Source organism: Panthera leo, chromosome D3, assembly GCF_018350215.1.
Source record: "Panthera leo isolate Ple1 chromosome D3, P.leo_Ple1_pat1.1, whole genome shotgun sequence".
Taxonomy (NCBI): Eukaryota; Metazoa; Chordata; class Mammalia; order Carnivora; family Felidae; genus Panthera; species Panthera leo.
The window spans coordinates 57,628,276-57,644,509 of NC_056690.1; the positions used below are offsets into that span (position 1 = coordinate 57,628,276).

Sequence of the window (16,234 nt, forward strand, 5' to 3'; positions counted from 1 at the left end):
AGCAGTTACTTATGTGACATAGACCATTTTTATGTGAAAGGTATCTAAAACCCGGGCCTGATTTCCTCCTGGCATCGGGTCAAGTTGAGGCAAGTATCTAGTAACATAAAGAGAAGAAAAAAAAGTATAAATTATTTTATATGTAGAAATTTTCCATGTTTGAATAGTTTTGCTTTTATTACAGGTTGTGGTCTTAATTCAGGACACTAATTAAGAGAGCATAAGTCATGTTCTAGAGGCCCAGTCTATACCTAGGATGTGGTAACTGAGTGGAGTGGAAGGGATGGTTTCTGGTCCCTTCACTTCCTTCCTATTTCCTTGTTGGAGAACCAGGGATGGAGGGAGGGAGGGAGGGGATGAATGTAGAGGGCAACTGTGTAATTTAAAGTCATCTGGTATTAGGTGTGCAAGGAAGTTAGGGTCTCTGGTGACAACTTTTGTGGCCAGCGAGTAATTGTATAGCAGACTCCTACACCTCAGGGGTGGGAGGGTTCCTAATCATGTTGGAAACAGTGAGGTCTGTAGGAGCCTCAGTAGTGACTGTTGACGTGTCAGCTGCCTGTAGCACTGAGTGACCATGAACTCTATACTATAAAAATAGGCAATATATATTTAATCATTAGCTTTATCACCTGCTTGACACTTTTTCCAGTTATATATATAAATCTACCTGATGAAAATGTCTGTGACCTAGGACTTGGCATGACCCCACCTCCCCCCCAAATCCAGATCTAGAACAAATTCCAATATATAAGCTGAATACCATTGAAGTGAAATATTGAAGTATAGCTGATAACCAGTAGAGATGGGGGACAGGAATATGAATTGGTATTTCCCATGAGAGTAGGCAGGGCAAAGCAGATGAACACTAAAATAGGCTAGATCAGAATCCTAATGAACTAATTCCTATTAGGTAAATGCACTTTTTTGGAATATAAATATTTCGAGTATAGTTTTTTAAACAGCTATGCTATTGACTTGCATTAACCTAGGTATTCTACAGTCTCGTGTAATACATGTGGCATGTAAAACACATAACTTATCCCCATAGCACACCGAGCACCAGCAGCTGGTCCAGGGCTCTCCCAAGACACACATGCCTTCCTGCTGGAGTGCTTGAACCAGGTGCTGACAGGATCGGTGTGTTTGTTCTCCACCCTCCTTATGCCAATTGCGCTTGCTATTGGACTTAAGTAATGGGATGAAATAGTAGGTGAATATCTTATAAACGGATTAAACAGGAGTATAAAAATCACTGCTTTCAAAATACATGGAATAGTTTGGACAGGATTCAACACTAGTAACTATCAAAGCATTCATCAACATAGGTGGGTTGGGACAACTATTAAGAGTTGGGGAACATGGGAAAAAATCCAGAAGGGCTCTAGTCTTCACAAGTATCTCTGTTCTTGGTCGATTTCACAGAAATGGGGATTGGAAATCCCAGACCACATCATTGGAGGAGTTCATGACAGAAGGTCCACAGATAATTCTAGTTAGTAGACTCTTAGTCAAAGAAAGGTCATAGCTTGAAATGACCTTTTCACACCCATAGCTTGGGTGTGAAAGTGTACACCCTTACCGTGCCGTATCTCATAACAGGCAAACCAGGATGGTCAATTTCGATAGCTGCAGATTAAATAAAGTTTTAAGGTATTTGTTACCTTAAAAAGATTTTGTGCTTTAATTAGTTCTCACCACTCATTACCTCAGCCCCAATTGTGTCAGATGGGAGGGCTTGACTGTATAACTTAACATGGGTACCCAAGAGTCAAAGCTTTTCCTTTGTATTAAAAAAAAAAAAAAAAAAAAACCCTTTCTTGTTCCGTTTCCTATTATTGGCAAGATCTGGAATAGATTTATTGTAACAGCACTAAATATTATCCTTTGGTTATGTATAGAAAATGGAATGTATGTGTGATGTGTATGAAATACCAACCCCCATTGTGACATATTCTTTTCCTTTCCAAATGGCAATATTAGATGAGATTTCTTTGGGATGGATAAACCAAACCTGGAACAATCTTCAGTTGAAAGGAGAAAAGAAAACATGACAAGTGGGGGGAAAACCTTTTTCATAACAGTTGGTTGAGTCCTTGTTTCTTTTCCAGATGGTTTCCATCCTTGCCATATAAGCCATGGTTAAGCTATTACAGACATCGGACAATGACTGTTCTTAGGCCTGGCACCATATGCCACTTCCCCAACGACCCCTTTCCCGCTACACGATTGGGCTGGAAGGATCCAGGATCGGTTTGGGCTCGGGTTTAAAATGCTATCAAGTAAATTTCTCCAAAACGTTTTTTACACCCTACAATCCTCTTACTTCCTATTAAGTATAGGAACGTTTAGAATCCAGGACTGCATGTTGATGAATTGGAGGTGACCTGCCGTTGGAATTCTCCAGTGTTAACTTTGGAACTCTGTACCCAGTTGGGACAAGAGTGGCGTGGACCACCTTTGTGGTCAGCAACCAAGCCAATCTCCCAAAAAGTGAAGGCCACTGGACGCTGCTTTGAAGGTCATGGCTGGCAGCCAACAGAGGCCTTTTCTGATAGCGCAGCAGTGCTGAAGCAGGAAGTTGGAATGGTATTTCGGTATGGAGAGAGACCCTTAAGCTATTTGTACCTCTTTGCTCTTCTCCACTCTCATTCTTATTTCTTTGTACATTTTGGGTATGACCACTTGATGAAATGTTGCAGCAAACGATGCATGACTAGCTTCTGTCCCTTAAACCGATGGTCCTGTTGTAGGCATGAACTTAAATACGGATGGAGGAAAAAAAAACCTGATTGGCATTAAAGTCTGCATTTTTATGAGGTTAGCTAGAGAAAATAAATTAGTTGGTCCCTGCAAGTGATCTTATTTCCAGACACCAGAAAAATGTTCAGAGGGCCAGCTGGCTCTGATGACTCAATCTCCTCTTGAAGAGAAAAGGTGCAGAATAATTGTAGGGATAATAAATGGAATTGAGGATTTAGAAACAAAAAGGGTTTGAAATCCTTAGGATCCTAAAGGTGTTTTCTGAGGGTTTTCTACTGGCTTACTTCAAAAGCATTTTGTTGGGCTTAAAACTTCTGCTTCAGTTTTCTGGACCAGGCCCTGTCTTCTCATTAAGAGAATAAGTAAACCCTGTCACGTGATGGTCTGCAACCCGTAAGGTGGACACTTTGAGATATCCAGCATTGAATTAAAAGGCTACATTGGCTTAAGACGGCAAAGTATAATTTCTGATTGTAGTTGTGAAGAACAACCTGGTACAAAGGATTTTTTTTTTTTTTTTTTTTTTTTTTTGTTTCCTCTTCTTATTTTATTTTATTTTTTTTTTATTTTTTAATATATGAAATTTACTGTCAAATTGGTTTCCATACAACACCCAGTGCTCATCCCAAAAGGTGCCCTCCTCAATACCCATCACCCACCCTGCCCTCCCTCCCACCCTGCCCTCCCTCCCACCCCCCATCAACCCTCAGTTTGTTCTCAGTTTTTAACAGTCTCTATGCTTTGGCTCTCTCCCACTCTAACCTCTTTTTTTTTTTTTTTTTTTTTTTTTTTCCTTCCCCTCCCCCATGGGTTTCTGTTATGTTTCTCAGGATCCACATAAGAGTGAAACCATATGGTATCTGTCTTTCTCTGTATGGCTTATTTCACTTAGCATCACACTCTCCAGTTCCATCCATGTTGCTACAAAAGGCCATATTTCATTTTTTCTCATTGCCACGTAGTATTCCATTGTGTATATAAACCACAATTTCTTTATCCATTCATCAGTTGATGGACATTTAGGCTCTTTCCATAATTTGGCTATTGTTGAGAGTGCCGCTATAAACATTGGGGTACAGGTGCCCCTATGCATCAGTACTCCTGTATCCCTTGGATAAATTCCTAGCAGTGCTATTGCTGGGTCATAGGGTAGTTCTATTTTTAATTTTCTGAGGAACCTCCACACTGCTTTCCAGAGCGGCTGCACCAATTTGCATTCCCACCAACAGTGCAAGAGGGTTCCTGTTTCTCCACATCCTCTCCAGCATCTATGGTCTCCTGATTTCTTCATTTTGGCCACTCTGACTGGCGTGAGGTGGTATCTGAGTGTGGTTTTGATTTGTATTTCCCTGATAAGGAGCGACGTTGAACATCTTTTCATGTGCCTGTTGGCCATCCGGATGTCTTCTTTAGAGAAGTGTCTATTCATGTTTTCTGCCCATTTCTTCACTGGGTTATTTGTTTTTCGGGTGTGGAGTTTGATGAGCTCTTTATAGATTTTGGATACTAGCCCTTTGTCCGATGTGTCATTTGCAAATATCTTTTCCCATTCCGTTGGTTGCCTTTTAGTTTTGTTGGTTGTTTCCTTTGCTGTGCAGAAGCTTTTTATCTTCATAAGGTCCCAGTAATTCACTTTTGCTTTTAATTCCCTTGCCTTTGGGGATGTGCCGAGTAAGAGATTGCTACGGCTGAGGTCAGAGAGGTCTTTTCCTGCTTTCTCCTCTAAGGTTTTGATGGTTTCCTGTCTCACATTCAGGTCCTTTATCCATTTTGAGTTTATTTTTGTGAATGGTGTGAGAAAGTGGTCTAGTTTCAACCTTCTGCATGTTGCTGTCCAGTTCTCCCAGCACCATTTGTTAAAGAGACTGTCTTTTTTCCATTGGATGTTCTTTCCTGCTTTGTCAAAGATGAGTTGGCCATACGTTTGTGGGTCTAGTTCTGGGGTTTCTATTCTATTCCATTGGTCTATGTGTCTGTTTTTATGCCAATACCATGCTGTCTTGATGATGACAGCTTTGTAGTAGAGGCTAAAGTCTGGGATTGTGATGCCTCCTGCTTTGGTCTTCTTCTTCAAAATTACTTTGGCTATTCGGGGCCTTTTGTGGTTCCATATGAATTTTAGGATTGCTTGTTCTAGTTTCGAGAAGAATGCTGGTGCAATTTTGATTGGGATTGCATTGAATGTGTAGATAGCTTTGGGTAGTATTGACATTTTGACAATATTTATTCTTCCAATCCATGAGCAGGGAATGTCTTTCCATTTCTTTATATCTTCTTCAATTACCTGCATAAGCTTTCTATAGTTTTCAGCATACAGATCTTTTACATCTTTGGTTAGATTTATTCCTAGGTATTTTATGCTTCTTGGTGCAATTGTGAATGGGATCAGTTTCTTCATTTGTCTTTCTGTTGCTTCATTGTTAGTGTATAAGAATGCAACTGATTTCTGCACATTGATTTTGTATCCTGCAACTTTGCTGAATTCATGTATCAGTTCTAGCAGACTTCTGGTGGAGTCTATCGGATTTTCCATGTATAATATCATGTCATCTGCAAAAAGCGAAAGCTTGACTTCATCTTTGCCAATTTTGATGCCTTTGATTTCCTTTTGTTATCTGATTGCTGATGCTAGAACTTCCAGCACTATATTAAACAGCAGCGGTGACAGTGGGCATCCCTGTCGTGTTCCTGATCTCAGGGAAAAAGCTCTCAGTTTTTCCCCGTTGAGGATGATATTAGCTGTGGGCTTTTCATAAATGGCCTTTATGATCTTTAAGTATGTTCCTTCTATCCCGACTTTCTCAAGGGTTTTTATTAAGAAAGGGTGCTGGATTTTGTCAAAGGCCTTTTCTGCATCGATTGACAGGATCATATGGTCCTTCTCTTTTTTTTTGTTAATGTGATGTATCACGTTGATCGATTTGCGAATGTTGAACCAGCCCTGCATCCCAGGAATGAATCCCACTTGATCATGGTGAATAATTCTTTTTATATGCTGTTGAATTCGATTTGCTAGTATCTTATTAAGAATTTTTGCATCCATATTCATCAGGGATATTGGCCTGTAGTTCTCTTTTTTTACTGGGTCTCTGTCTGGTTTAGGAATCAAAGTAATACTGGCTTCATAGAATGAGCCTGGAAGTTTTCCTTCCCTTTCTATTTCTTGGAATAGCTTGAGAAGGATAGGTATTATCTCTGCTTTAAATGTCTGGTAGAACTCCCCTGGGAAGCCATCTGGTCCTGGACTCTTATTTGTTGGGAGATTTTTGATAACCGATTCAATTTCTTCGCTGGTTATGGGTCTGTTCAAGCTTTCTATTTCCTCCTGATTGAGTTTTGGAAGAGTGTGGGTGTTGAGAAATTTGTCCATTTCTTCCAGGTTGTCCAATTTGCTGGCATATAATTTTTCATAGTATTCCCTGATAATTGTTTGTATCTCTGAGGGATTGGTTGTAATCATTCCATTTTCATTCATGATTTTATCTATTTGGGTCATCTCCCTTTTCTTTTTGAGAAGCCTGGCTAGAGGTTTGTCAATTTTGTTTATTTTTTCAAAAAACCAACTCTTGGTTTCGTTGATCTGCTCTACAGTTTTTTTAGATTCTATATTGTTTATTTCTGCTCTGATCTTTATTATTTCTCTTCTTCTGCTGGGTTTAGGCTGCCTTTGCTGTTCTGCTTCTATTTCCTTTAGGTGTGCTGTTAGATTTTGTATTTGGGATTTTTCTTGTTTCTTGAGATAGGCCTGGATTGCAATGTATTTTCCTCTCAGGACTGCCTTCGCTGCATCCCAAAGCGTTTGGATTGTTGTATTTTCATTTTCGTTTGTTTCCATATATGTTTTAATTTCTTCTCTAATTGCCTGGTTGACCCACTCATTCGTTAGTAGGGTGTTCTTTAACCTCCATGCTTTTGGAGGTTTTCCAGACTTTTTCCTGTGGTTGATTTCAAGCTTCATAGCATTGTGGTCTGAAAGTATGCATGGTATAATTTCAATTCTTGTAAACTTATGGAGGGCTGTTTTGTGACCCAGTATATGATCTATCTTGGAGAATGTTCCATGTGCACTCGAGAAGAAAGTATATTCTGTTGCTTTGGGATGCAGAGTTCTAAATATATCTGTCAAGTCCATCTGATCCAATGTATCATTCAGGGCCCTTGTTTCTTTATTGACTGTGTGTCTAGATGATCTATCCATTTCTGTAAGTGGGGTGTTAAAGTCCCCTGCAATGACCACATTCTTATCAATAAGGTTGCTTATGTTTATGAGTAATTGTTTTATATATCTGGGGGCTCGGGTATTTGGCGCATAGACATTTATAATAGTTAGCTCTTCCTGGTGGATAGACCCTGTGATTATTATATAATGCCCTTCTTCATCTCTTGTTACAGCCTTTAATTTAAAGTCTAGTTTGTCTGATATAAGTATGGCTACTCCAGCTTTCTTTTGGCTTCCAGGAGCATGATAAATAGTTCTCCATCCCCTCACTCTCAATCTAAAGGTGTCCTCAGATCTAAAATGAGTCTCTTGTAGACAGCAAATAGATGGGTCTTGTTTTTTTATCCATTCTGATACCCTATGTCTTTTAGTTGGCGCATTTAATCCATTTACATTCAGTGTTATTATAGAAAGATATGGGTTTAGAGTCATTGTGATGTCTGTATGTTTTATGCTTGTAGTGATGTCTCTGGTACTTTGTCTCACAGGATCCCCCTTAGGATCTCTTGTAGGGCTGGTTTCGTGGTGACAAATTCCTTCAGTTTTTGTTTGTTTGGGAAGACCTTTATCTCTCCTTCTATTCTAAATGACAGACTTGCTGGATAAAGGATTCTCGGCTGCATATTTTTTCTGTTTAGCACACTGTAGATATCGTGCCAAGCCTTTCTGGCCTGCCAAGTTTCAAAGGAGAGATCAGTCATGAGTCTTATAGGTCTCCCTTTATATGTGAGGGCACGTTTATCCCTTGCTGCTTTCAGAATTTTCTCTTTATCCTTGTATTTTGCCAGTTTCACTATGATATGTCGTGCAGAAGATCGATTCAAGTTACGTCTGAAGGGAGTTCTCTGTGCCTCTTGGATTTCAATGCCTTTTTCCTTCCCCAGTTCAGGGAAGTTCTCAGCTATAATTTCTTCAAGTACCCCTTCAGCACCCTTCCCTCTCTCTTCCTCCTCTGGGATACCAATTATGCGTATATTATTTTTTTTTAGTGTATCACTTAGTTCTCTAATTTTCCCCTCATACTCCTGGATTTTTTTATCTCTCTTTCTTTCAGCTTCCTCTTTCTCCATAACTTTATCTTCTAGTTCACCTATTCTCTCCTCTGCCTCTTCAAGCCGAGCCATCGTGGAATCCATTTTGTTTTGCAATTCGTTTAAAGCGTTTTTCAACTCCTCGTGACTGTTCCTTAGTCCCTCGATCTTTGTGGCAAGAGATTCTCTGCTGTCCTGTATACTGTTTTCAAGCCCAGCGATTAATTTTATGACTATTATTCTAAATTCACTTTCTGTTATATTATTTAAATCCTTTTTGATCAGTTCATTAGCTGTTGTTATTTCCTGGAGATTCTTCTGAGGGGAATTCTTCCGTTTGGTCATTTTGGAGAGTCCCTGGCGTGGTGAGGACCTGCAGTGCACTTCCCCTGTGCTGTGGTGTATAACTGGAGTTAGTGGGCGGGGCCGCAGTCCGACCCGATGTCTGCCCCCAGCCCACTGCTGGGGCCACAGTCAGACTGGTGTGTGCCTTCTCTTCCCCTCTCCTAGGGGGGGGATTCACTGTGGGGTGGCGTGGCCCATCTGGGCTACTTGCACCCTGCCAGGCTTGTGGTGCTGGGGATCTGGCATATTAGCTGGGGTGGGTAGGCAAGGTGCACGGGGGCAGGAGGGGCAGGCTTAGCTCGCTTCTCCTTAGGTGATCCACTTCAGGAGGGGCCCTGTGGCAGCGGGAGGGAGTCAGATCCGCTGCCGGAGGTTTGGCTCCGCAGAAGCACAGAGTTGGGTGTTTGCGCGGAGCGAGCAAGTTCTCTGGCAGGAACTGGTTCCCTTTGGGATTTTGGCTGGGGGATGGGCGGGGGAGATGGCGCTGGCGCCTTTGTTCCCCGCCAAGCTGAGCTCTGCCGTCCGGGGGCTCAGCAGCTCTCCCTCCCTTTGTCCTCCAGCCTTCCCGCTTTCCGAGCAGAGCTGTTAACTTCTGACCTCCCAGACGCTAAGTCGCGCTTGCTGTCGGAACACAGTCTGTCCGGCCCCTCCGCTTTTGCCAGCCAGACTCGGGGGCTCTGCTTGGCCGACGAGCCGCCCCTCCGCCCCGGCTCCCTCCCGCCAGTCCGTGGAGCGCGCACCGCCTCGCCGCCCTTCCTACCCTCTTCCGTGGGCCTCTAGTCTGCGCTTGGCTCCGGAGACTCCGTTCTGCTAATCCTCTGGCGGTTTTCTGGGTTCTTTAGGCAGGTGTAGGTGGAATCTAAGTGATGGGCAGGACGCGCTGTGAGCCCCGCGTCCTCCTACGCCGCCATCTTCCGGAACCTGGTACAAAGGATTTTTAGAGCCTTTAGAGGAGTTTCCCCCAAACCTAGGAGATGATGAGGTCTGCCCATGAAGACAGAGGTGAGGAAGGCAGAAACTGGTGAGGTAGCTGAAGCGGCTAATCTCTCCATGAGGTTAGTCTCCTTGCTCATAAAAGGTCAAATCACTGAGAGAGGATATTTGTAGAGGCGAGAAAAGCACATTTGGAGAAGGCCGCTTCATCCATGGATGAAAAAGTAGTCCATTTCCAGCAACATAGACAACAGAATGAGGCTTCCATATAGCATTTGCCAGGCCTTTTGCTCTCCGGAGTGGAGTCCTCCGGCTCTGTGCTTCGTGCTGTGCTGTTCCAGCAACGGGGCTAACGACAAATGGAGGGAGTGGGCAGCGTTTCAAGAAGAATCTTCTAGTGCAGGAGTGACCGAGGGGATTCAGCTCAGGTGCTAGCTGTTTGAGAGGGGGCTGCTCCCTGGGGCACGGTGTTGAGAAGGTTCCTGTGGCTGTGTGCCGCCTTGCTGGTTAAAGGTCTTGGATCCGGGCTAGCTTTGGTTGGTAGTGATGGAGGTGGTGTGAGAGTCTGTGTGGTGTGCCTGATGGCTCAGGGGCTCCCGGTGAGCTACAGGTTCTGCCTAGTGTCTGAATCTTCTCTGGCTACAGTATGGGTTCTGTGTTTAGAAGTTGGAGAGGGGAACTCTACCCATGATCCCTAACCCCACCCTCCCCGCTTTTTGTTCTCTAATCCTTTTCTCAGGCTCTGCCTTGTTTAGCCTGTGAATGAGCGTGGCTCCTATCCTCTCCCCACTTGCTGAGCTTTCTGACCGGGCAGAGTACCACTTGCCCGCTTCTGAGTGGCTTGTAAAGTTTGAGCTGGGGTTTTATGTGGCCGAGCCCTCCTGGCCCTGCACGGAGGCCTCCCTACAGCTGCTTTTTTGATGTTGCACTTGCTCCTCAGGTGGGCTGTTAGAGGACACTGGGTTTGGACTGTTAATTGGATTCCAATGTGGTCCTCACTGCCTCTTGATTCTGGAATTCTCATGAAAACTAGGTTTCCTTCTGCAAACCTCAAAATGCCTTTTGGACCCTCTTGGGCTTAACACCTGGTGGTATTTGTATATTAGCTAGTAAAGATGAGGTGCCCCTTAGCACGGTGGGTGCTGAGACACCTGAGGCTTGTGCAGTGAATGTGGAGCCCTTCTAGCTTGGGTGTGCTGCCCCTCTGTCCATGTAGGTGTTGCTGGCCCCATGTTGTTATAGGTGGCAGGTCCCCAAGGCCTGCTGGGTGACTGGGAAAACTATAAAATAGGCTGCGCTCTGACCAGAAGCAGCCCCCCACCCCAGCCGTTCTTTCTCCTTTTGGCCCCCCTGCCCTGATGTGTCTGACTTCAAATCTTGGGCCTGGGATTCTTGCTGACTTGGTCCTATGTCCTCCCAGGTGCCAGCTTCTGCTCTTACCTTTCCTCTGTGGCCTTGGCAGAGGTTTCCTCCTGCCCTGTTTGTGGATGTCACAGTGGCTAGGCTCCTAGTTTCCTGGTCATAGTCTTCCCTTGTGGGGTTAGGGACAGTGGGTCACATTTCCTGTCCTTCGATGTAGGGATGCACTGGTTGTCCAGAAATCCTGGAGCCCATCTCCCATCCCAGCCTTCTTCTTCTTTTTTTAAAGTTTATTTGGGGAGAGGCAGAGAAAGAGGGAGACAGGGAATCCCAAGAAGGCTCTGTGCTGCTAGTTCAGAGTCCTACATGGGGCTTGAACTCAGGAAACCTTGAGATCATGACCTGAGCTGAAACCAGGAGTCAGATGTTTAACCAACTGAGCCACCCAGGTGCCCTCCCATCCCAGCCTTCTTTCTGGGATCCCCAAGTGGCTAGCCACTGCCTTGGCACAAATTGTGCTCAGATTTGAAATCCTGAGTCTCTCTTTGCTACAGGAGACTTTTAGTGCTTATAAATCTTTTTAAATCTCCCTTTTACACCCCATCAGGTCTGTGACCTGCTGTTACCCAGAGTTCTGTTATCTGGGTAAAAATGGGCCTTCTGGGCTAATCAGATAAATACCTCCCATCATCTGGTTCCTATTAATCTACTTCAGCCCCCAGGTGCAGACCCCACAGAATGCCTGTGTGTCTAGAAGGCCATTGGGTCTGGGCTGGGAGAAGTCAGCTTGTCAGACTCTTCACTCTGTGGGTGGCTACCGCTAAGGTGCCTTATGGCCAAACAGTGATTGACAGATGTGCCCATACCCCTCTCCCCCAAGGGAGAAAGGGTAGAGGTAGGATGTGGAATGTTCCATTAGGTGGTTAAAATGCCCCGGGGTCTGGTGTTTAAATACTCCTAGCCATTCCGTTCTGTCAAATCTATCCACATAAAGATGTGGACAGTACACAGAGAAGTCAGGAATGGTTTGTTGCCCCAAACTAAAAACATGTAGAGAATGAACTTAAAGAATAACTCTACTGTCTATGGACATGCCGGTAAACATAAATACAGGGGGTGAATAAAAAAAAGGAGACGCACCTATGAGAGAATTTGCTTGGGAACCTTCTAGATCCAGCTGGAAACTCAGGTCAGCTATGGGAATTAAGAGGAAGGAAATCTGAGCAAATGTGGATTGACCCACAAGAAAGAAAAGCACCTACACAAGGTCTCTTAAGGTCACATGTGTGTCCTTACTCTCCCCTTTTGACTTTATTTAAATTATTCATGGCTTCTTTGTCACCTTTTATCTCTGAAGATCCCTAGTTTGTTGTATAAAATTTGAGCATTGCCTTAGAACCATTATCGATGTTTACTTTGCACTGTCCTAATAATGGCTTACATCCTTGACAAGGAACATGAAATTTTGGCAGAAATTGACTCGGGAGAATGGAGTCATCGTAGTGGGGAGACCTGTAACAGATGTTACAAGCCAGCATATGGTTCAAACTTGTCAGCTAGATTCCAAAGTTGCTGTCCAGCAGAACCTTTAGTTTTATCCAGAAAAACAACCCCTGATAAGGAAACCACCATGCTTTTGAACAAGTTCTAGAGTGTTGCTACAGACGCTTTTTACTTCCGGCTCTGAGCTGCCTGGGGGATGTAATGCAGCCTCTGGTGGCGAGCTCTCTGCACCTGTGGCTCTCCCCGTGAAGAAACAGCTTCATTTTTGCTCATGGAACAGTAAAAGCATGTCAGGAAACAAAGTGATTTGTCTGGTTACTAGAGATTTTGATAGGAGGTCGGATGGCTTGCAGATACCTTGTTACGTGGAGGTTCTTCAAGGATTGGGTGGGTACCTGTGTTTTTCGGGTCTTGCTGAGGGACTTGGAGAAAATGGATTCTCGGGTGGGGATTCTGGGCATGTTTTACTGATTGCTGTTGAGCTGGAAATACCAAATGGGAAGTATTTTAATTTGGGAATAAAAACACATGGAAAACATTAGTGTTGAGTCAAAACATGCAGCCGGTTCAAGATCTAATTCAAAGGAGATAAAGGTGTTTGGGAATTGGTTACAAGTGCTGGAGTCTCAGTTCACGTGCCAGGGTAATAGTGACAGAACAGCAAAGGAGAAAATAAAAAAGGTGAGCGTAATTGCAATCTTGTTAGTATAATTGAAAAAAAGAAAACATTCTGTTCAATGTGTGATGTGATTTATCTGCATCCTAGTGACTACTGTGATGGTGTGGGCAGGAGGGGATCCATTTTACATGGATTCAGGGAAATCTTTGTGACAACGTACAGCATTAGGTGGTTGATAGTTGAGTCATTTCTTAGCCTTTTAAGATTTCACTGTAGATTTAATGGCCGACTTACTATCACCCTGAAAGTTAGATAATGTATTTGCAAGTATTTCAAGTTGTAAAATGTCACAAAGATAGTTGGAGAAGTCTACGAAATTGTATATTGTTAACCTTGGCCATTTTTTTAAAAGTAATGTGAACCATGTTCACAGAGTGGCACCTTGGCAGTTGGGTCTTTACCCACCCTTGGTCCCACGGACCCTCACTAGTCCTCTGGAGCTGTGGGAGGGGCTAAGAGACTTGAGGCCTCCAGAAGATCTGGATGTGATATCAAGGTCCCATCCTGGGAGGTGGGGGAACTAAGGCCTGAATCTCTCTTAATTTCCTGACTAGTGCTCTTTGTACTGGCCTGTTCCTTTGCTTTTTTAGGACATCTTTAAACGGTCTTCGGCTCTTTCCTGTCCACATGGTTACAGAGCCTGGTGCAACCCTTCTGGTCTGAGAGGTCTGAAGTGCTGACAAAACCTCTAGATAGGGCTTCCAAAATACTTTCCTGAAGCAAAGTTTCACCAGGCTTCGAAGGACTGTTTTCTAGTGCAGTCCTGGTGTGATTCGTAGATGGTCCTAGGATCTGAGGAAAAAATGGATTTCATCCTTCAAGAGCTGATAATGTTTTGTTGTGCAGCTGAAACTCCCTTTTGCAAGCCGGGCTGCTAACTGCTGTAGAAGAAGCCGGAGTTTCTGCGTCCCTTTTCAGACTTCCATCTTGACCAGCTGGACTTGGCTTCTCATTTTGGACTTCTTGTTGGGAAGACCTGGAAACTAAGGCTCCTAACTGACCAGAACTACATGCTGGCAGCTCTGGCTTTTGGAGCTCCTGGAAAGGAACAAAAGTGTTCTGGGCTGGAGGCTGGGAGTCTTCCTGCTCTTGGTGTGGAGGTCTGGTCCTTACCTGGGAAGGTCTAGGAGGTAGGGTTTATGTTCCAGGTAGCAGTTAGCTCTTGAGCATTTGAAGGTGGGCCATTTTGTGTCCACACCATAGGAGCAGACCCCAAAGTATTTGTTGATTAAAGAAACCTGTGATAGTGATAGAGGATAAATATTTGAACTTGATCCTGTTTCTGGCACAAAGCTCCTAAAACCTGTGAAATTTCTTAAGTGAGGAGAGCAACAGAATATTCTTTTTGTTAATGAGGTGGCTTGATCTCCACCTAAGGATGGGGTGGGTTACCAACCATGTGATTGGACAGCTTAGAACTTTCAGTTCCATCCCTGACCTTTTAGCCATTGGTGAGTGATTCAATCACTCATGCCTATAATGAAGGCTCCGTAAAACCCCAAAAGGATGAGGTTCAGAGAACTTGCTGGTTGGCGGACACAGGGAGATTCAGGAAGAGTGGCACATCTGGAGAGATTATGGAGGGGCCGTACCCCTCTCTCATATCTTGCTCTATGCATCCCTGCTGCGTGACTGTTCTTGAGTTACATCCTTTTATAATAAACTGGTAGTCAAGTAAAATGTTTGAGTTCTGTGTATCGAATTCCTCAAACTCAACGAGAGCTTCATTCGAACCTGTGATCAAAAGCTGGTAGATCAGGGGCACAGATGACAACCCGAGTTGACTATTAGTGTTTGAAGTAGGGTGCACAGTCTTGTAAGACTGATCCTTTAACCTGTGGTACTTGAAGTTCTCCACAGGTAGATGGTGTCCAAGTTGAGTTGAATTGTAGGGCACTTAGCTGGTGTCTAACTGGTATGTGATGCGGGGAAGCCTACACACGCCTATGTTGCGATCTGGTCCAGGAACCCGAAAGAGCTGCTAAAAGGGTCATGGTACTGACGTGCATTTAATGCATTTATTTCAGAAATGAATTTGTTTGGTATTTTCTTAGGAAGAAAAGGCAGTAAGTAGAACGCGAAAGTAAATAGAAAGTAACACATCTGGGGGAGTGGGCGGAGTCATTTTCAAGAGTTTGCAGGAGAGCCCCGGGCTCTGTGGGGTACAGTGTGGATCCAGAAGCACAGCGCTTGAGACCGCTCGTGGCCTGCAGGTGTGCGAGGCAGAGCACTGTGAGTGGGGCCTGGGGCATCCACTGCCACCTCTCCCACCTTCAGCCTTGTTAGGTCTGTCTGCTTATTGATAACGGGAAGGACAAGGGAGCTCTGGTGCCCCCCTCCTGGCAGTGGTGGAGCTAGTATGTGCACAGTGCAAACGTGGTGCCCAGGGGGTACTACCTGGGGCAAATGGTGGTAAATATCATCATCGTTCTTAGCAGTTTTGTGTGTTGTTGCTTTATAAGTTGTTAGAGCGATGGGAATGCCCAGTGGTTCTCGAAGGTACTTAGGGAGTGTCCGGCGTGTTTAGAGACAGAACTCACTTGGATGCCATGTATGTCTTGCCCCCAATTCTTGAAGGACCTTCCTTATCCAGAATGGGATCTCAGAATTGTATTAAATATTAAACTAGGGAAAGACATTGCCAAATTCTTAAATATAAAACCCAAATAATGCTCAACTAAGGTGTTTAATGTGTGATATAGCCCCTACCCTTTTCTGCTTCGCCGACAGGTTTGAAACTACAGGTCAATACGTTTCTGTTCACATGTTACTTGATGCTGTGGGATGGAGTTGGCTGTCCTGAGTTCACAATTCCTGTTGAACTAGTGGCCTTGCACTCTGTGGTTTTCTTCTCTTCAGCTGTCCTGGTTTTGATACATTGTAGGGTGTTCCACTTTGGGCAAGCATCGAATGATCAGCATGTTTGCTGAAATACTCCAATCTTCACTGAAACTAAATGGGTTTTGTGAAAGTGAAGGCAGCTTGATGGCACCCTTCTATGTGTCCCCAGATGGTGTTCTCCTGAAGGTACCGCCGAGAGGGAGGGTGAAGCTTCTGAGCATGTGCTCCGCCATTAAATAAGACAGTTGGGTGCGTGAAAAGGAGTGAAAACACCATAACATAACACCAAGTGCTAGTTATATTGTGTAACTTGAAAGTGGAAAATTATGTTCTAAACCCTATAAAGGTAGTCAAAATATTCTGAGTTGATATTTACAGAATGATTGGATAAGCTGTTCAAACTGTACCAAAAAAATAGAAACTTATGTTTGTTTTGTCTACAACTCCACTAGTGATGGTAAACTCTTGACACATAAATAACCTGGAATAGTAATTGTGAGCGGACTGTATCTGGAAGATTTTTTAATGACTTGTCTGGCACAGGGTACTTTAAAATGATGG

The 16,234-nt window shown here is 43.9% G+C and overlaps 1 protein-coding gene across 3 annotated transcripts in view; it reads left to right on the plus strand.

Annotated features, from left to right (window-relative positions):
* FHOD3 (formin homology 2 domain containing 3) overlaps window positions 1–16,234 on the plus strand; it is a 475,942-nt gene that overhangs the window by 73,380 nt on the left and 386,328 nt on the right. The window lies entirely within an intron of this gene.